Source organism: Dendropsophus ebraccatus, chromosome 10 (assembly GCF_027789765.1).
Source record: "Dendropsophus ebraccatus isolate aDenEbr1 chromosome 10, aDenEbr1.pat, whole genome shotgun sequence".
Lineage (NCBI taxonomy): Eukaryota > Metazoa > Chordata > Amphibia > Anura > Hylidae > Dendropsophus > Dendropsophus ebraccatus.
In genome coordinates this window covers 39,183,957-39,206,106 of record NC_091463.1, presented here as the reverse complement: position 1 = coordinate 39,206,106, position 22,150 = coordinate 39,183,957, and the positions used below count along the sequence as shown (strand labels likewise).

The following is a 22,150-nucleotide window of genomic DNA, read 5'->3' as shown; positions in this document are numbered from 1 at the left end:
TGCTGCAGCTGTTTGAGATGTCCCGGGGGTTCCCGGGCAGCACATGTGACGGGCTCAGCGTCCGCCAGGGCAAGTACTTCCGGGGCAGGGAGCATCTCTAACAAGCGCTCCTGTGCCGTGCCGGAAGTACAGGCTGGGGGCGGACGCTGAGCTCACTGGTACCTGTGCTGCCTGGGATAGGACGGGACGTGCGAGATTGCCGTCCCGGCAGCACAGTTATCAGTGAGCTCAGCGTCCGCCCCCAGCCTGTACTTCCGGCACGGCACAGGAGCGCTTGTTAGAGATGCTCCCTGCCCCGGAAGTACTTGCCCTGGCGGATACTGAGCCACGCTGATCTGTCACCTGTGCCCGGGAGAAGACAGCCGACGGTGGAGTTAGGTGCGTTGTGTTTTGTTTTTTTTAATCTGCTTTGCAAAGGGGGATATTCAGGGGGGCATCTATGGGGGATATACAGGGGGCATCTATTGGGGATAATACAGGGGGGCATCTATGGGGGATGTACAGGGGGCATCTATTGGGGATAATACAGGGGGGCATCTATTGGGGATAATACAGGGGGGGCATCTATGGTGGATATACAGGGGGCATCTATTGGGGATAATACAGGGGGCATCTATGGGGATATACAGGGGCCATCAATGGGGATATACAGGGGCCATCTATGGGGGATAATACAGGGGGGAGCATCTATGGGGGATAATACAGGGGGGCATCTATGGGGGATAATACAGGGGGGCATCTATGGGGGATATACAGGGGGCCATCTATGGGGATAATACAGAGGGGCCATCTATGGGGGATATACAAGGGGGGAATCTATGGGAGATATACGGGGACATCTATGAGGGATATACAGGGGGCCATCTATGGGGGATATACAGGGGGCCATCTATGGGGGATAATACAGGGGGAGCATCTATGGGGGATATACAGGGGGGCCATGGACCAAGGGGGATGGACAACTCACGGGGGTAATTTATAAGGGGCCAACACAGGTGGCATCAGTAAGGGGGAATACACATAGGGGCATATACTATAAGGGGGTCACGTAGTGTCAGGGCTATCCACTAAACGAGGGTGTAAAGGGGCCAATACAGATGTGCAGTTTGTAGAGAGATGAGGATGGGGCCAGAGTGAGGAGACTAATATGTCTGTCTGGCAGATTCTGTGGATTCGTGGCTCAGAGAAGTTCTCATAATGACCCAGGACGGATGGAGAAGAAAATGAAAAGGAAACAACTCCAATCAGAGAAGACGCCCCCTGTGAGTCACTTAATATAACTGTATTATAATTTATATGGTGTACAAAACCTGTGTAGAGATGAGTGGGCTGATGGCATAGTGGTCGATTGAGGGGGGGGAGGGCAATCAAAAGTTTGCTATGGGGCCCAGCCATTTCTAGTTACGCCCCTGCTGCTCTCAAAATTAAATACGCTATATCCCGCTGCTACAAAATTCTACTACAATCATACAAAGATCAAAATGATTCTCACAGATCTAAATGGGAACAAGATCTTTCAACATCCATATCAGAGGAACAATGGTCGGTTTCACATTCTATCATCCCCTCAATTTCTCATTGCACGGATCATATTGAAGTTTCCAAAAACTACTTTATAGGTGGTATCTCACACCTGAAAAATTTTCACTCATTAATGACACCTCTAATAAATGTTGGAGGTGCGACTCCATAGGCTCATTTATGCACATCTGGTGGGACTGCCCGACAGTCCTAGGTTTCTGGAGAAGATTGGGTACATTTCTGTCCAGACTCTTCCACCTCCCTATTATAATTCGCCCATCATTAGCTCTCTTAAATCTTGACGCTGACACTTATCCTCCCAATATTAGAGCTATCTTATTACATGCCATGACCCTAGCAAGACTAAAAATAGCGAGAAATTGGGGTACAAGTGAGATCCCACACATCTCATTTATTATTAAAAATATGAACCTAATATGTTGGTATGAATATAAATTCGCAATGGCCTCTAACTCTCTCACTAAATTTTTTCTATATTGGGATATTTGGTTGTCGAGTCCTTATAACACCACTGCTATTGAAACTCCTTAGAAAAAAACATAGATAACAAATGTATCTGTCTTATTCTTTTATATCTGCATTTAAACATTGGCTTGTGCTCTTTCGTAATTCTCACATTGGTGACCTTTTCTAGTTACTACTTGTTAAGATTTTCTATATGTTTTTTGTCTATGAAACTTGTATTATATATGCTTGTTGAATATGATTCAATATATTGTTCTGTATATTAAAATTTAAAATCTTTCAATAAAAATATTGATTAAAAAAAAAAAATTAAATACGCTATTCTATAAAAAAATTAAGTGTTTTACATAATTTATTTTTAAAATTATATGTGCTGTTCAAACATACAGACAATGTACAATTAGTTTTAATTGAAATTACAGGATGGACACAACCGTCTGCAGCTGTGGCTCGACTGCCCCTTTCCTTTGAGTGGCCCCTCAATGTTCTGGAAACGGGTGGAGGACAGTGTCCCCTAATTTGATTTATTAAGGGTAGCGGGCGGGTCCACATTAGTGGGCTGGGACAGGATGGGGCTGTGCGCCTGGCGGGTCCATGATAGGAAGCTAGGGTGGGCCTTAACACCCCATGGGCAAGCTGTATATATTTCAGTATGTTTATATGCTACTTGTTTCAACAATGTTGTTAACCTACTGTCAAAAATAAATATGCTATTCTATGCAAAAACAATATAATAAGTGTTTTAGATAACTAATTGTCAAAATTAAATGTGCTATTCAAACATACAGACAAGTGATTTCACTGAACCTAGACCCGGAGTGGAGTCTGTGCCTTAGCACCTCATGGACAAACTGTAAATTGTCCATTTTAGGTGCTAGATGTCTAGATGTTTTTGAATTATTAAGGGTACTGGACAGGTCCACATTAGTGGGCTGGGATTGTATGGGGATGGGCACTGGGCACGTCCATGATAGGAGACTGGGGTGGGCCTTAGCACCCCATGGGCAAGCTGTATTTATTTCAGTATGTTTAGGTGTTACTTGTTTCAACAATGTTGGTAACCTACTGTGAAAAATGAATACGCTATTCTATGAAAAAAAATATAGTAAGGGTTTTAGATAACTTATTGTCAAAAGTAAACTTGCTATTCAAACATAAAGACAATGTACGATTAGCTTCAATAAAAATACAGGATGGAGACAAACGTCTGCAGCTTCGGCTCGACTGCCTCTTTCCTTTAAGTGGCCCCTCAATGTTCTGGAAACGGGTGGAGGACATTGTCTCTATTAGAATGGGCACCCCTGTGATGCTGAGGCAGTTTGGACTCCACTACTAGAAGGTCTAGAGGGATTTCCCTGAACCTAGACCCGGAGTGGACTTTGTACCTTAGCACCACATGGGCGAACTGTATATTATCACAACAATGTTTTTAACTTTTTAAGAGTACCAGGTAGGTTCACGTTAGTGGGCTGGAACGGGATAGGGCTGGACATTGGACAGGTCCATGATAGGAGGCTGGGGTGGGCCTTAGCACCCCATGGGAAAGCTGTCATTTTTTCAGTATGTTTAATTATTTGTTTCAATAATGTTGTTAACCTGCTGTCAAAAATAAATACGCTATTCTATACAAAAACTTATTGTCAAAATAAATGTGCTATTTAACCCCTTCAAGACCAAGCCAATTTGCACCTAAAAGACCAGGCTAATTTTTCAAAATCTGACCTGTCTCACTTTATGCGCTTATAGCTCAGTGATGCTTTAACGTATGCTAGCGATTCTGAAAATGTTTTTTCATCACATATGGCACTTTATATTAGTGGCAAAATTTGGTCACTACTTTGTGTGATTTTTGTGAAAAACATCAAAATATCATGAAAAATTTAAAAAAATTAGCATTTTATGAACTTTGAAATTCTCTGCTTCTAAAAAAAGAAAGTTGTATTACATAAATTAGTTACTAAGTCACATTACCAATATGTCCTCTTTATTCTGGCTTCATTTCATAAACATATTTTACTTTTTTAGGGTGTTACGGGGGTTAAAAATGTATCAGCAAATTACCACATTTTCGTGAAAGTTTCCAAAACTGATTTTTTTAGGGACCAGTTCTTATTTTAAGTTGATTTAGGAGGCTTGTATACTGGAAACCCCCATAAGTGACCCCATTTTGGAAACTAGACACCTTAAAGAATTAATCTAGGGGTATAATGAGCATTTTAACCCTACAGGGGCTGGAGGCCGTAAAAAAATGAAAAATTAAAATTTTCCAATAATATATACATTTAGATTAAAGTTTCTCATTTTCAAAAGGAACATGAGAGAAAAAGCACCCCAAAATTTGTAACACATGTTCTCTTGAGTACTACGGTACCCCATATGTGGGCGTAAACCAATGCATGGGCACACAGCGGGGCTCAGAAGAGCGCCAATTAGCTTTTCCATTGCAGATTTTGCTGAAGAAGTTTCCGAGCACCAGGTGCATTTGCAGTGCCCCTGTAGTGTCAGCAGAGAGAAAAAAAAACATAAGTCACCCCATTTTGGAAAGTACACCCCTCAAAGAATTCATCTTGGGGTAGGATGAGCAATTTGACCCCACAGGTGTTAGAGGAAAGTATTCAAAATTAGACAGTAAAAATGAAAAACTCAAATTTTTTCCAATAATATGTTCCTTTAGTTTGAAATTTTTCAATTTCACGAGGAACAAGAGAAAAAAAGTGCCCCAAAATTTGTAAAGCAGGTTCTCATGAGTATAACGGTACCTCATATGTGAGCATAAACCACTGCATGGGCACACAGCGGGGCTCAGAAGGGAAGGAGCGCCAATTAGCTTTTTCAATGCAGATTTTGCTGAAGAAGTTTCTGAGCGTCAGGTGTGTTTGCAGTGCCCCTGTAGTGCCAGCGGAGTAAAATCTCGCCATAAGTCACCCCATTTTGGAAAGTGCACCCCTCAAAGAATTCATCTTGGTGTGTGGTGAGCATTTTGACCCCACAGGTATTAGAGGAAAGTATTCAAAAGTAGACAGTAAAAATGAAAAACTCGAATTTTTCCAATAATATGTTCCTTTAGTTTGAAATTTCTTAATTTCACAAGGAACAGGAGAGAAAATTCACCCCAAAATCTGTAACGCAGGGTCTCCTGAGTAGAACGGTACCCCATATGTGGGCATAAACCACTGTATGGGCACACAGCCGGGCTCAGAAGGGAAGGAGTGCCAATTAGCATTTTCTCTGCAGATTTTTCTGAAGAAGTTTCTGAGCACCAGGTGCGTTTGCAGAGCCCCTGTAGTGTCTACAGAATAGAATCCCCCCAAAAGTCACCCCATTTCGGAAAGTACACCCCTCAAAGAATTCATCTTGGGGTAGGATGAGCATTTTGGCCCCACAGGTATTAGAGGAAAGTATTCAAAATTGGCCAGTAAAAATGAAAAACTTGAATTTTTCCAATAATATGTTGGTTTAGTTTGAAATTTCTAAATTTCACAAGGAACAGGAGAAAAAATCTACCCCAAAATCTGTAACGCGGGCTCTCCTGAGTACAACGGTACCCCATATGTGGGCATAAACCACTGTATGGGCACACAGCAGGGCTCAGAAGGGAAGGAGCGCCAATTTGCTGGAGCAAAACCGCAGCTAGTAACAGTTATTAGAATAGAGCAGTTACTAAAATACAAAAAATTAAAAAAAATTAGATTACAGGTAATGTGGGGCGGTTACGGACAGTCTGGGGTGGTTCCGGGTAATCTAGAGGTGGTTACGGGCAGTCTGAGGTGGTTACGGGCAGTCTGAGGTGGTTATGGGCAGTCTGGGGTGGTTACGGGCACTCTGGGGTGGTTACGGGCAGTCTGGGGTGGTTGCGGACAGTCTGGGGTGGTTACGGGTAATCTGGGGTGGTTACGGATAATCTGGGGTGGATACGGTCAACATGAGGTGGTCACAGGCAACCTGCTGTGGTTACGGCAACCTGGGGTGGTTACAGGCAACCTGGTGTGGTTAGAGGCAACCTGGGGTGGTTTTAGGCAACCTGGGGTGGTTATGGGCAACGTGGGGTGAATACGGACAACCTGCTGTGGTTACAGACAATCTGGTATGGTTACAGGCAACCTGCTGTGGTTACGGACAATCTGGGGTGGTTGCGGACAATCTGGGGTGGTTACAGGCAACCTGCTGTGGTTACGGATAAACTGAAGTGCTAATAGGTAATCTGAGGTTGGTACCTGTAATCTGGCGTGGTTACGGGCAATCTGGAGGGGGTCACTGGCAATTTGGGGTGGTTAGAGGCAAGGTGCAGTGTTCAGAGGCCAGGTGCGGTGGTCAGATGCAAGGTGCGGTGGTCATAGGCGACGTGCGGTGGTCATAGGCGACGTGCGGTGGTCAGAGGCAAGGTGCGGTGGTCATAGGCGACGTGCGGTGGTCAGAGGCGACGTGCGGTGGTCAGAGGCGACGTGCGGTGGTCAGAGGCGACGTGCGGTGGTCAGAGGCGACGTGCTGTGGTCAGAGGCGACGTGCGGTGGTCAGAGGCAAGGTGCGGTGGTCAGAGGCAACCTGCGGTGGTTGCGTGCAATCTGGGGGGTTACATGTAATCTGGCATGATTACGAGCAATCTGGGGTGGTTATGCCCAACCTGCGGTGGTTAGGGCAACCTGGAGGGGTTACAGACAATCTAGAATTGTTACGGATAGAGTGAAGTGCTTATAGCTAATCTGGGGTGGTTACATGTAATTTGGGGTGGTTACAGGCAATCTGGGGTGATTACGAACAATCTGGAGGGGGTCACTGGCAACGTGTGGTGGTTACGGGCAACGTGCGGTGGTTACGGGCAATGTGCGGTGGTTATGGGCAACGTGCGGTGGTTACGGGTAATCTGGGGGGTTACGTGCAATCTGACGTGATTACGGACAACCTGGGGTGGTTACGGGCAACGTGCGGTGGTTACGGGCAACCTGCGGTGGTTACGGGTAATCTGGGGGGGGGGGGGGTTGGGGTAATTTGGGAGTAAACTGCAATTATTACTATAATAAAAAGTGTGTGTGTTTTATTTTTTTGTATGTTTGGCACTTTTTGTACTTTATACATTCATTTTTACTGTATTACTATGATTACTGTGATATTTTCTATCACAGTAATCATAGTTCAGTGACAGAGACCAAATTGGTCTCTGTCACTTTAAATTTTCAGAGCTTGGCTGGTTGTGGAGCGCATGCGCACTTCATAACCAGCCAGGACGCCGAGGAGGAAGGAGCTCCGTGGATCCGGTGAGTATATGGGGAAGGGGGGGTGACTGGGGGACGGGGGTGACAGGGGGGGTGGGGGGCGACTTGGGGGGTGGGGGGGACATCACTTTTTATCCCCTGTCACCAATCATTCATGGTGACAGGGGATAAAAAGTGCCGGCGGCACATGGCACAAGCGATCAGCGGTATATAGTGGTATAAAGATCCTGCACTCTTTAAGGAGTTCTTTGTGGGTTTTAATAAAGGATAGGTAAATTAAAGGACAACTCCCGCGGGACCCCAAAAAAAAACAAAACACAGACACACACAGACACCATACTCACCATCTCTCCGGTGACGATCGCCACTCGATTCGCCCGCCGTCCGCCTCTCCGTCGCCGCCGTCCGCCATCCAGCGATGTCTCCAACTTCCGGGTCCAGGGGATGGAAAAGGCTGCCAGTGCGCTTGCGCACCGGCAGCCTTTTCATTGGCTGGAGCGCATCACATGGCTTCCAGCAAGCTCAGCCAATCAGGGCTGAGCAAGCTGGAAGCCATGTGATGCGCTCCAGCCAATGAAAAGGCTGCTGGTGCGCATGTGCACCAGCAGCCTTTTCATCCCCATTCACTTTGCATGAAGACGCCGAGGAGGAAGAAGACCCAGACCGCCCCTCGGCTCTGACGTCGTCGTCACCAGATGCCGCCCCGGAGAAGAGGACCGTGACGATCGTAATAGGTAATGTATACATTCCTTAACTTCCGGGGTGGGGGGTCGGGGGTCCGAAAGTGGGGGAAGGGGGCCAGGCCGGGTATTTAACCACATTACAAAGTTATATAACTTTGTAATGTGTGTTAAATGAGCAAAAAAAATTTTTTGTGGGAGTTGTCCTTTAATGTTCTGAATGGGTGAAATGTGCAATTGGGCTAGGGAGTAGGGGCTCCCTCTTGGTGCCTTCACCTTGACATGGTGAGGGAGCTTGCGTGCCTTGGTGATCCAATGAGCTAAGCTGGTAGGAGTGATACTCCTGGTGGGGTCACCCGTGCCAGACAGGTCAATGGGGAGAGGCCAGACTAAGAAAGGCACCCGGTAGAAAGAGTTGGCATACTTCTTCTGAACCCTGCCACAAAATTTCGATTGATAAGTGTATGGCTGAAATGTTAGCCAATATGGGAGACAAATAATGTGTAAGTGGTGAAAAGCCTCTGGCTGATGGATTCAAAGGGGTAATCTGACGAAAAAAAATTCTTTCAATTTAACTGGTTTCAGAAAGTTATATAGATTTGTTATTTACTTCTATTTAAAAAATCTCAAGCCTTCCCATACTTATCAGCTGCTGTGTGTCTTGCAAGAAATTGTGTTTTCTTTTCAGTCTGACATGATGCTCTCTGCTGCCACCTATGGAACTGTCCAGAGCAGGAAAGGTTTCCTATCGTGTTTTGCTACTACTCGTGACAGTTCCTGTCTTGGACAGAGATGTCAGCAGAGAGCACTGTGTCAAACTGAAAAGAAGCTAAAATTATTATGTTAATTTGTTTTCCCTAAGACCCATTGGCATCACAACATATGGGGTAAATTCGCCCCTGCGAGCCCCTGGGACGAAGGAATATTTAATGAAAAAATAACAATTAAATTTTAATCCCCTCCTCCATGAGGTATAAATAGGCTCCACCTCCCCCTAGACCTCAGTCTAATTATAAAGAAACATAAAACACAGGGAGGGAGTCTTGTGATGCCAATGGGTCTTAGGGAAAACAAATTAACATAATAATTTTAGCTTCCCTTACGTCCCATTGGCATCACAACATATGGGGAATTAGCAAGCATTATCCCCAATGGGCGGGTTATTTATTACGTCCGCATTAAGAACAGATCTTGCAAAGGTTGTTCTTGACAAGAAAGAAGTATCCAGCCTGAAATATCTCACAAAGGTTGTCAAAGACGACCAGGTAGCTGCCTGGCATATGTCCTCAAGTGGCACAGCGGCACGCTCTGCCCAAGTGGAGGCCACAGCTCTAGTAGAGTGAGCCCTGGTAAATTCTGGTGGATCCAGATCAGCAGAAGAGTAACATAAGGCAATGGAGTCACAGATCCATCTGGATATTAAAGGTTTTGAAGCCTTTCTCCCCTTGTTCTTTCCTGCGAAAGGGATAAAGAAATTCTCGTCTTTACGAAAATCACCTACTCTATGTAGATAGATCTTGATAGCTCTGGATACGTCCAATAAAGAAAGATCCAAGTCTTCTTTAGATGATCCAGTAGGAGAAAATACAGGCAATACTATTGGCTGGTTGATGTTGGCAAATGAAGCCACCATAGGCAGGAATCCTGGAAGGAACCTAAGGATAACTTTGTCTTGGGAAAAAGTCACGTATGGAGGTGCGGAGCCAAGGGCTTGAAGTTCTCCAACTCTCTTAGCAGAGGTAATGGCTAGTAAAAGAGAAACTTTCAATGTTAACTTGAAGTCTACTTCCTCCCAAGGCTTAAAGGGAGGAAGACACAGGCGTCTCAACACAAAGGATAAGTCCCATGGGTCTACCTGCTTTACCAGGTTAGGCCTAGTCTAGCCTTAACAAAATTCTTTACCTCCAAGATCTGAAAGAAACGTGAGTTTAGGTGTGCAGAGAGGGCTGCTATCTGCACCTTGATGGAACTAGGTTTTAATCCTTTATAGAAGCCTTCCTGTAAAAACTCCAATGACTGTGGAGTAGAAGGTTTAAGTCCATCAATACTCCTGCTTACACACCAATCTTGAAAATCTTCCAAATCCGTGCATAAGATTTATTTGTAGTGCAACTACGAGCGTGAGAAAGGGTATACTATACCTTCTCAGAAAAACTAGAGTCCAATACGGTCCTCTCAGTCTCCGAGCTGTCAAGCTGAGGCTGGAAAGATTCCTGCACAGATGTTGACCCTGGAATATTAGATCCGGATGCAGAGGTAATCTCCAAAATTCCCCTCTGCTCATATTCATGGGCAGGGTGAACCATGCCCTCTTCGGCCAGAAGGAAGTTATTATTATCACTGACAACTGATCTTCATCAAACTCTGGGAATCATGGCTATGGGAGGAAAGATATACGCCAGCTGGTATGTCCATGGTATTGTCATTGAGTCCACTACCGTGGGATTGTCTGCCCTGTAAAGGGAACAGAAATTCCTCAGTTTGGCATTGCTTGCTGATGCCATGAGGTCTCTCTGAGGAAGCCCCCACCTCTGGGTTAACTGAATGAACACTCTCCTTGAGAGAGACCATTCCCCCGGTAATGTCAGGCCTCGACTCAGTCAATCCGCCAATATATTGTCGACACCCCTGATATGAATCGCAGAGAGTCTGGTTATTCTGGTTTCTGCCCAACAGAAAAATCTTCTCTACTTCCCTGAGGAGAGAAGGGGATCTGGTACCTCCCTGTTTAGGTACGCCACACAGGTCATGTCGTTCATCCGGATTCTGACTGCTCTCTGTAAAATAGGAGGAGAAAAATGAAGAAGAGCTAGGTAAATCGCTCTAAGCTCCCTCACGTTGGAGGGCAGAGCGGATTCCTGTTGACTCCAAGGTCCTGCAGTCGTGATGACTGTCAGATGAGCTCCCCAACCTGTTCCTGAAGCATCCGTCGTGATGGTTATCCAGTGTGGTTCTGAAAATAAACTCCATGTTTGACTTGTCTCCACCACATTAGAGAATGTCTTGTTTGAGTCGATAGAACATGCATCGCATCCAAGTCCTTCAGTCCTCGGTTCCATACTGTTAGTGCTTCTCTCTGAAGAAATCTCATGTGCCATAACGCCCATGGCACCGCGTCCGCAGCTGAGGCAAGGAGCCCTAGAAAGCGCATTTATGTTCTTATGGATACCTGACGAGGAGGAATTACGAATTAAGTCTGATTTCTCTATGTTGATAAGCCAACCTAATTGTTGAAGTATGTCCTGGACATAGTTCAACTGAACTCTCAGAAGATCCTGAGTCTGAGTCATAATCAACCAATCATCCAGGTAAGGGATAACTTTATCCCCTGTAAACGGAAGCGAACCATCATGGTGACACTACCTTTGTGAAAACAAAGGGTGCGGAGGTATTCCGGGTGGAAGGACTTTGAATTGTAAGTGTCTTACCTTCCCCTGGATTTGGATGGCGAAGGCTCTCCTGTGAGCCTTCAGAATCGGTACATGAAGATATGCATCCGGTAGATCTATGGTGACCATAAAATCTCCCTCCTGGAGGATAGATTTTACCGATCTTATGTTCTCCATGTGGAAAGTCTTCTTTACGATGCATCTGTTGAGATATCGCAAATCTATAATAAGCCTCCAATTTCCGGATGGCTTCAGCACTAGTAACACTGGGGAGTAAAACTCCCTGACCGATCTCAGATAGAGGAACATCCTCTAGAGCCTCAATGGAAAGGAGGCGAAGAATTTCTGTCTCTAGGACTAAGTGTCTTTCTGGCTTAAGATTTCTTGACAGAAGAAATCTTGGAGGAGGAAGAGATGATAAATGAAGGACATAACCATTTTGAATAATATTTAACACCCAATGATCTTTTCTTAATTCTTCCCAGGCAGGGAGAAACAAACTCAGACGTGTTCCCACTGGACAGCTTCTGCGTCAGAAGTCTGGTTTCTTGTTGGTGTCCTTATTCTGCTGCTTCCCGGAACCTCTTCTGGAATAGTTTCTTCCTCGACCTCTGTACTGGTATCTCCCTTTGCCTCGCTGAGGAGATTTTGCTCTGCGAAAGGAATCACCGCTCTTATAGGACAATGGTAGGGACTTCCCCTCCTTGTCAGACAATTCCTCCATTAATTTATCCAGCTCAGAGCCAAACAGCCTACCTGGCTGGAACTCCATATTACAGAGCTGAATTTTGGAGTTAGCATCTCCAACCCAGGGTTTTAACCATAGCGCCCTTCGGCAGCGGTTGAGAGCGTACTAGTTTTTTTACGCTAACCTGGTTCCCTGAGATGCATCATCGCAGAGGAAGTCAATGGCCATAATGACCTTTTTTAAGGAGCGAAGGACCTTGTCCCTGCTAGCTCTACCTTCCAATTTTCCTGGACCTAAGTCAGCCATCTTCTTAGGCTTCTAGAAACCTCAAAAGAAGAAATGGAGACTGCCCCTTGGGCTGCCGCTGCCGTATATGATCTCTTGAGGGCTACCTCCACCCTTCTATCCATCGGATCCTTAAGATTGGATCCGTCCTCCGCAGGCAGCACAGTACATTTTGACAGTTTGGCTATGGCCGGGTCCACCTTTGGAGGCTCAATCCAGTCCTTACATTGTTCTTCCTTGAGAACATATAAGGTCTTAAACCTCTTGCTCAAACCCGGAGCCTTTTCCGGTTCCTTCCATTCCGCCTGTAACATAGACACTGAAGTCTTACCCACAGAAAAAGCCCTAGGCTTTTTTGAGGAGGACCAATCCTATCCTCTTCTATTTCCTCAGGGTGTATTTCAGCTTGCACAGCTTAGCAGCTTGTGAATTCTATCAGCTGTGAAATACCCCCTGAATAATTCTTTCTCATCTTCAGAAGTAGAAGAGGTTTCAGAAGAAGATGATGAGTTAACTTCATCAATCACAGTAAAACTGAAAATGACCATAATCCTACAGCCATAAAGTAATATACTCAAAGGCTGGGAGTAGAGAGAAAAATACTCCATTTGGTCTTTAACTTAGGACACGGGCGGCGATTCTCATTAGCCGCTAAAGTCTTTTGCACATAGTCCTTGACCCATACAACTACATCCTGAACATCAGGCTCCTCATAGGTTTAGGTCTGCATGAAGGACAGCGTACTTAGGCATTATAAATATTTTTAGGCATTCATAAATATTTTTATGAAAGAAAGGATGAATCTTATCTGGAAAAAATGATCCTCCTACGGTATCCATAGCCGTCAGGTAGTGGAGTCTCACACTCGGTACATGAAGTGCTTCTTTAGAAGGTCTTTTGCCAGCAGCAGGACTGGTCTCCATTTCAGACATCTGCAACCAGCGGCATCCCAGCAATCATTACCTGTAGGGAAAACCTGAATGCAACAGGTTAACAAAGCATAAAAACGGAGGAGGGACAAAGTCCCCTAGGGCTAACAGCAACGAAGTAAAAAAAGACTGAGGTCTAGGGGGAGGTGGAGCCTATTTATACCTCATGGAGGAGGGGATTAAAATTTAATTGTTATTTTTTCATTAAATATTCCTTCGTCCCAGGGGCTCGCAGGGGCGAATTTACCCCATATGTTGTGATGCCAATGGGACGTAAGGGAAAACAACATTTATTGCAGGACATACAGCAGCTGATAAGCACTGGAAGACTGGAGATTTTTAAACAAAGTAAATTACAAATCTATATAACTTTCTGAAACCAGTTGATTTAAAAGAAAAAGATTTTGCCAGATTACCCCTTTAGTGCAGACATATATGTAACCTCATTTGCTAATACGCTGGAGGCCAGAAGATGAAGAGACCTGCTCCAGACTTGGAATAGGTGAGTGTGTGTGTTTTTTTTAATGTTGCAGCACAATAGGGGGGGTTTGAGGCGGTGTCATAATTAGTATGGGTGGGGGCTGTACACAGCAGGGGCATTATTACTGGGGGTGGGGGGCAGTATACAGCAGGGCCATTATTACTGTGGGAGGTGGGGGGCTGTATATAACATATGGCATTATTACTGTGTGTGGGGCCTGTACACAGCAGGGGGCATAATTACTGTGGGTGATCGCTTCTCAGCCTTTTGGCTAAGATAAAGTGTAGTATCTGTTCTTATCAGTTTAATATCTGATACGTCTGCTATCTGGGGACCATATATTAAATGGATTTTTAGAACAGGGGATGGAAAAAGAGCTTACTCAGTCCTCTCCAGGCATTGACCTGGTATTGCAGTGCTTCCAGATTCAGTGCACAAACAAAACTGTGTGTGTGTGGGGGGGGGGGGGGGGGCGCTATACACAGCAGGAGGTATTATTACTGTGGGTGGGGGCTGTACACAGCAGGGGGCATTATAACTATATGGAGGGCACAGTAGGGGACATTATCACTATATGGAGGGCAGAGCAGGGGACATTATTACTTTATGGAGGGCACAGCAGGGGGCATTATTGCTATATGGGTGTCACAGAAGGGGAATATTATTACCATATGGGGAAACAGCAGGGGATATTATTACTCATATAGTAATAATATCCCCTGCTGTTTCCCCATATGGTAATAATATTCCCCTTCTGTGACACCCATATAGTAATAATGCCCCCTGCTGTGCCCTCCATAAAGTAATAATGTCCCCTGCTTTGCCCTCCATATAGTGATAGGGGACATTATTACTATATGGAGGGCAGAGCAGGGGGCATTATTACTTTATGGAAGGCACAGCAAGGGACATTATTACTATATGGGGGTGACAGAAGGGAATAATATTACTATATGGGGAAACAGCAGGGAATATTATTACTATATGGGGGCACAGCAAGGGACATTATTACTATATGGGGGATCCTACATACAAGGGGTAACCCACATACCTACTCACTATACTGCGCATGACACCAAACAGCAGAACTACTACTGTTTGGGACCCTATAGGTAGGAAAAAGGGAAGGAAGTTGAAGGAAATGTACAGAGCCTAAGATGTTTGTCTGGCAGGTTCTGAGGAGATGAATTGTAACTGAAAGAAATCATCATGGAGGCCTTGAACAGATGGAGAGGAAAAGGAAAAATAAACGCCTTTTTTTGTATTTTATAAAACTACATGTACATGCGCCTAAGTGTGTCCTCTTGGCAAGTTGTACAATTATAAAAATGTGCCGCTATAGTTTCTACCCAGTTATTTTTTTCTGTAATGCAAAAAAATTGCCTTGGCGCTGTGGTAAGAGGATGGTTTGTCTATGTATCTGCTACTGAAGTGCTGAGAAAATTAAAAGCACACATGTATAGTGAATACACTTACATAAACAGAGATACAAAAAAGTCAAACATTCCTGTATGCATGTTACCACTAGGATGGATAATTCCCTTGTAGATAATCCAGAAAATAACACAAAAGGCAAAGGCACGCAGACTTCACTTTGGAAAGAACTTGCTAGTTTATGCACCACATGGCCTCACGCATCATGCTGGCTCACCTCAGAGACTTTATCAAGTGCATTTGTATTATCTAAATGACACATGACAAAATTTAAAACCAATTTTTTTTTTCAGTTTATTCTGGTTGTATATGTTTTTATTCTATTCTCCAGACATAATTATAGTGCCAGCCATCTTTCCTGATCTGCAGCTCTGAGTGACTATATTTTTATCGGCTATACCCGTCTCAGCGGCTTCAGTCCATCGTAAAGGGGTGTATGGGGTTCTCCTGACCGTCCACTGACGAACGATGGAAGTTCACTGCCTGACCCCATTTTCAGAGAGATAAGCAGCAGTCAGAGCTCTCTGGCTTTGGCTTAACGTAATGGTGTGTTTACACAGGCAGATTTATCTGACAGATTTTGGAAAGCCAAAACCAGGAATGGATTTGAAAAGCGGAGAAATCTCAGTCTTTCCTTTATGACCCGTTCTCTGTTTATGTTCTGTTCCTGGCTTTGGCTTCAAAAATCTGTCATATAACTCTGCCTGTGTAAACGCACCAAAAAGGGTACCATATGCCTATAATAACTGATGGCCAAATGATCGTCCAGCTGTCAGTTAAAGCGGTTAGCTAGCGAAAGTCTTTTTCTTTCAAATCACCTGGTGTCAGAAAGTTATATAGATTTGTAATTTACTTCTATTTATAAATCTCAAGTCTTCCCATACTTGTCAACTGCTGCACGTCCTGCAGGAAGTGGTGTTTTCTTTACAATCTGACACAGTGATCTCTGCTGACACCTCTGTTCAAGGCAGGAACTGTCCTGAGCAGGAAAGGTTTTCTATGGGGATTTGCTGCTGCTCTGGACAGTTCCTGTCTTGGGCAGAGATGTCAGCAGAGAGCACTGTGTCAGACTGAAAAGAATGCACGACTTCCTGCAGGACATACAGCAGTACAAGAAGACATGAGATTTTTAAATAGAAGTAAATTACAAATCTATATAACTTTCTGAAACCAGTTGATTTGAAAGAGAAAGATTTTTGCTGCATAACCCCTTTAATTCTCCCACCTGCTGTCCTCCCCACACAAAGAACGTTCGGTATGTCCGAGTATTCCTATGTTTTCTATGGGGAGAGGTGAGCTGCAGTGTAGTGTCCCATTACGTATTTTCTTTTTCTTCTTATACCTTGGTAAAAGTGTCTTATTCTAGTGTCACAGGGTACGACAGGAGACCGCTGTTCCTTACTCCAACCACTAGATGTCACGCTCTCACAGTACAGCTGCAGATAACACTAGGTCTAGCTACACACACTTTTCCCTTTTTTATAGTAACAATTTCCCTTTAGCTGGGAGTTAGTGCCTGGCTTCAGGCCAGGAAGGATGTGTATATAGTTTGTTCCTGTAGCTAGCTACCCAACCTTCATGGGTAACTAGACTAGACCCCTAGGGAAGCTGTTGACAAGGGAGTTCTCCCCCCTTGCCTTCGCAAAGGATTCCACTTAAGAACACAGGACCACCTTAGAGTCTCTTCAAAACTGTACCTGCAGTTGACCATAGTGCCAGCAAGCTGCTCTCTACTGATAGCTCAGCTTAGTACAAAAGACTATACAAGCCAGCTATAAACAGAGCAGAGACCTGGGACTTGTACTACCCTATTAAGACGGAAACCCGACACTGTGGGACAGAAGGAGGTTAGGTGAGTTAACTGGGACTCATCCATATGTGAGTACAAGGATATCTTTAAACACTACAGAAACACTTCACTACATCCTGGCTGAGTACTTAGTACATTAGACAAACGGGTCTTCCTATCTGGTCCCTGACACCTATTACTGTTTTCTTCCATCAACTCACCGTTTTCCCTGATGGAATTCTATTGCTAATTTTTGCATTAAGTACTTGAGCACTGCTTTTGACTGTTTGCACTAAGATACCTTGGATAAATAAATTTAAAAGTTGCTTAAAGTGGTTCTCTGTCATCTCTGCCGTGCACTTGCACCCACACCTCGCACCTCACCTTAATCCTAACCAAGGTCCTGTTGCCATGTGTCTGGGGGTGGGTGTTACCACTCCTGGCCACTGTTACAAGTAGCCTTCAAAACATCTAAACCCATCAACAGGATCAACATCAGTTCCAGCAACCCAACCTGACCCACAGCAGCATCAAGAGTGCTCTTGCTATGGCTTATCTCTCTCTGAACAAAGAGGATGGCTATGATTTTCCATCACAGCCGACCCCTATCACCACCGACATCATCTGTTGGTGGTTGTTTGGGACAGCCCCTTACAACTTAGATCGATGGCCGAATCCACTATTAAAATGTATGGGGACATTAAGATGATGATAGTAGTTTCCCCCTCTCCCAACCTGCTCGGTGTGTAGGTCTCCTGGCTAAGGGTATATGCACATGGAGTAATTTTGTTGGAAAACTGTGTGGAATGTATTGCTCGTCCCCACACGATACCACTTCCCTCTGCGCTGGCCCCATAGGCTCTATTATATGCTCGGACGGATGCCGTCGTCCGTCCAAAGAATTGACATGACAGGCAGGCAGGAACACAGCAGGACTCACGGCTGGAACTGACACAGGAGACACAGGCTATAAGCACAGGCAGCAGGAACCAGGAACGGCAGGAATCATGGGAGCTGGGACCACACACTTTATGGGAAGCATGCAGAGACTCCAACAAGGAATGTCAGCACAGGTGTACATTTATAGGGAAGGTAAATGGTGCACTAACCAATTGGAGACATAGGGTCCTATTACACTGAGCGATTTTTAATGATTAACGACTAACGAATAACGTTTGCAAACAAGATTGTTTATCATTAACCTGAAATTGTTCACCATATTACACAGAATGATAATCGTTAGTTACGATCGTTATTGCAAATGTTACTATGATCGTTTACTCCTTCTGATCCCAGCAAAACAATGGGCAATGTGCAATTACACTGAACGATTAGTGAAAAAATGCAGAACTTGAGCAAACGAATGTGGAATTACAGCGAACGATTAACGATAATTTTAGGTTCAGACCTAAATCAACGATTAACGACATACAAACGATTTTTCGATCGTTCCCTGCAATTACACAGAACGATTATTGTTTAAATACGAACAATTTAACGATTTTTCGCAAATTGCGGTGCGGTGGCGGCCCAGAGAACGGGACGATGCCACAGCCCTAACAGTAATTAGAAAAACCCCCAAAAAAACTAATGTATTTTAGATGTTAATGCTGATTTAGATCTTAACAGTTATAATGACACTTTATGGTTATAGTGACTCTTTAAATAAACTTAAATAAACTTTTCTAACATGCACTTTTAACAAAAAACGTTTTTTTTGTTTTTTTTTTGCAATTTTCAATGTCAATGTTACAAGAGTTTTTGTAAAACAATGTCCTAGAAAACCCCTTTTATTTAGAATTTAGTAAAGCCAAATGTTTAAGTGGAGAATAGCTGTTTCTTTGTAGCCCACATATTATGCAAATTCAATAATGTTCTGCTGCTATTAATAGCATACGAATTCCATTTCACCCCTACATCTGTTTCTCAGACGGTACTGTGTATTTATCCTATTTTACAGGCAGAAACTGACTCCTAGTGGAGTGCTGGAGAAGCAACGAAGAAATGGTACAAGAAATGAAAACAGAAATTATTCTTCAAGCTCAATTCCATTTTTTTCCCTTTTTTTTTTTTGAAGGAAGTCCGATCTAATCTGTGAGGGTTAGTAGAGATTGACTTAAAGAGTTCCTGTTATTAAAAATAACTTTTGACATGTTTTCAGGCATATGAGAAGTTATTTGTCACTGTGGGTCTCACTGTTGTTATTGGGAGATATAGCTAGGGAGAAAGCATGGCAGCAACGCAATACACTCCCTGGCAGCTCAAAAATTCCGACACTGTAGCCTCATAGACTTACATTGTCAAAATTTGCCATTATGGAGATTTGGCTGCAGAGTGGATTGCGTTGCTACCGCAATCTCTCATACACAGCAGGTCTTAGCAAGATCAATAACATTTGACATGTCTGATGACACGTCAAAAGTTATTTTTAATAACAGGTATTCTTGTGTTTTTTGGTGCTTAGAAATAAAATTGTCCGAATAGACACAAAAAGCTGAGAGGTGAGATTTATCAGGAGTCATAGATTCATAAGGCCATAAAATGTAAAATAAAATTACAATTAGTCTTTTAGTATATACAGCAATATACCATATTAAATATTATATGTTAGGCACCAAATAAAACATCATACAGATACAAAAAAATGTCAGGAAGACTAAACTGGCTAAGATTTAAAGCAGACTATTCATTTATGTGGCTTTCTATGCCACTGCTTTTTCTTCTTGCTTTTTCAAACTGGCGACCCCCAATCCTGCTCCCCTCCCTACTACTTCTGCAGCTTCTTACACAAAGGGTTCTAGACATCACTGATTGGATATTGTGCGTTTAGGTGACTTTTCCAGTTTAGAGAAAGCTGTCAGAAAATGTCTAGGCTTGTAAAACAATTAAACTCCCCCAGTTAACTGTAAAATGGTGGTGATTATGCTTTGTTTTTAAGACTAAGTGGAATGTTTTTTCAACCATGTAAGCACATTTTATAGTGGAAAGCACATTTAAATGTCACTGAAACGTTTGAAGAGCAAATACGTTCCATATGACATAAAGACAATCCAATGTGATCCAATTCTCCCACTTACAACGTGAACATAAGTAGCTCAAACAGAGTATAGGGGGTAACAGAAAGAGAATACAAGATGGTAGCTAGGATGTAAAATGTTTGCCAATACTACAACCAGCACACCTGCAAAACCTAATATAGGTGAAGAGCTTTTCAGATTAAATCCATAATGCTTGTCCATAATTCTGCCAAGTGTATGAGCAAGACTATTCTGGCTTAAGTCTATCTGTTTGAGAACAACGGAATGGTGATGTTCCATCCGGCCTGACCTATTTCTCCACCAACATTATCTGTTGGTGGACGGTCAGAAAAATCCCACATACCTTATACTGATGGCTGAACTTGCCGTGAGCAATGAGTACAGCCAGCATGGAAGAAGCATATGGATAAATGCTAATACTTCAAAATATGTTTTAACCTTGTACACTGTCGGTGTTATATGTGTCCAACATCAGTTTTCTTAATAGCAAAATGATTGTCCAGGTTGTCATAGAAGGCAGAAATATCAGGCTATTGATTAAAAGCTTAATACTAACCAAAATGTGGGCAGTCAGCATAAACACAAAATGTATACTAAGGCTGTGATCCCTTTTGCATCTGTAACTATGCCCTTATGTGCTTACAAATGGCCAACGTTGCTGGGATTATCATGGCCACAGCTGAATGCTTTATGGTGTGGTTTCAGATGTATGCATTCACCAGCATGGAGAAAAAAAAGCCCAAGGCTGAATCCAGATAGATATTAAGGATCATGTTAACAACCTGGTATAAAAATAACAACAAAGCATGTTGGAGATAAAGAACAATGCAGGACCAGAATCAACAATGGGCGTTTTGCTAGATGCTATTTATCCAGTTTATATAGGACATATTGTATAATGACAACATGTGTTTTGCAACTCCCATATAAGAAGATACTATCCAAGTATCCAACTGCACTTCCAATTCTTCAGAGCTCCCAGTATTGCTTACTAATGTGTTCACAGACACGTAGGCAGCCTCCAGTCTCTATTGACTAGTCTAAACACTATAGAAACAGCGTTTGGACTGTTCAGTGAAGAAAGTCTGTGGTATTTTTTGGCCTTCAACAGTTGAATGTCTATGTTTAGTGAAGAGTGGATCTAACTTTTCTGCTGCTTGAGGTTAAAAGAACTGAAATCCTCCCAGCCCCAACAACAAAAATGTAAGGAACAGTTTTCATGCAGAAACTCCTCATGCGTATGGGTCTCCCAACTATCTGCTCTTGGCAAATATCAGAACTGATCTTTTATTATGCAGAGAGTCAATAATAATCTGTCTTCTTCTCTATTATTAAACATGCATGAATGTATATGTTTGTGAAGATGTAATAAAAGATAGCCATTTCCCAAACGAATGATAAAACATTGGAGGCCGGGTGCTTTCTAAAAAAAAACATTAGAGTGCTGTAGAGTCTGCATAACTTCTGCACATAGTTGGCTGTGATGCTGCCTCTGATGTGGATCCCTTAGCCCACTACTCTTTACTGTGTTCGCCGGCACTACCCCTCCTTTGTCTCAGTGTTAGCAGTAGGGAGAGGGAGGAGGTTGAAAAAATTTCTCTGTTTTTCTCCACCATTAATATAGATGTACTGTAAACATTTTTTAATGCCAAAATTAGAATAGTTCACAAATAAATAATAAAGAAGAACATTCTAAGATGTCCACAATCTTTAAAGGAGAACTCTGGGTTGGGGTGTTTTTGGCTGGGGAGTGCTGGAAAGGATAGTGACAGTATTCCGCAGCCTGGTCCCCTAATACATGACGTCCCAGGCCGGCACTCAGACCCGGCCGGGAAAGGGGGGACTGGAGATGCAGGATCTTGGCACCAGCGCTGGAGCAGGGTAGGCGAGAGCATGTTACTTCTTACATCCTCTCCAGCCCGGAGTTCCCCTTTAAATGAATTTACATAGTTAACAACTTTTTATGTAGGATAATTTTATATTGTCCCATGTACTATAAAGGTGAACATAACCTGTTAAACACTTATGCATCATAATATGGGCGGCTATTATAAAAGTACATTGTAAGTATATGTAAATAGTTCATAAAAACTATTTATAGTTTTATAGCATTACAATTCATTTTCCTTCATTACATGATATATGTTTGTATTGTTTATGGACACAGCCTTAAACAGTCAGTGCTTCTTAATTGTTTATACTGTTTAAAAGGCAATACAT

The 22,150-nt window shown here is 43.3% G+C and overlaps 1 long non-coding RNA gene and 1 other non-coding gene across 3 annotated transcripts in view; both read left to right on the top strand.

The window, feature by feature from the left end:
* The window catches only part of LOC138766057 (uncharacterized), a 37,409-nt gene that overhangs the window by 14,793 nt on the left and 466 nt on the right, over window positions 1–22,150 (top strand). The window contains exon 3 of one of the 2 annotated variants that reach the window (XR_011358673.1): window positions 18,853–18,975. The exons of the other annotated variant lie outside the window; for it this stretch is intronic. This is a non-coding gene — a long non-coding RNA (uncharacterized lncRNA). Of the gene's footprint in view, window positions 1–18,852; window positions 18,976–22,150 lie in introns of those variants that run through there. 2 annotated transcript variants of the gene reach the window in all.
* On the top strand, window positions 13,921–14,110 carry LOC138766683 (U2 spliceosomal RNA). The gene has a single exon (XR_011358734.1). It is a non-coding gene; the product is annotated as a U2 spliceosomal RNA (small nuclear RNA).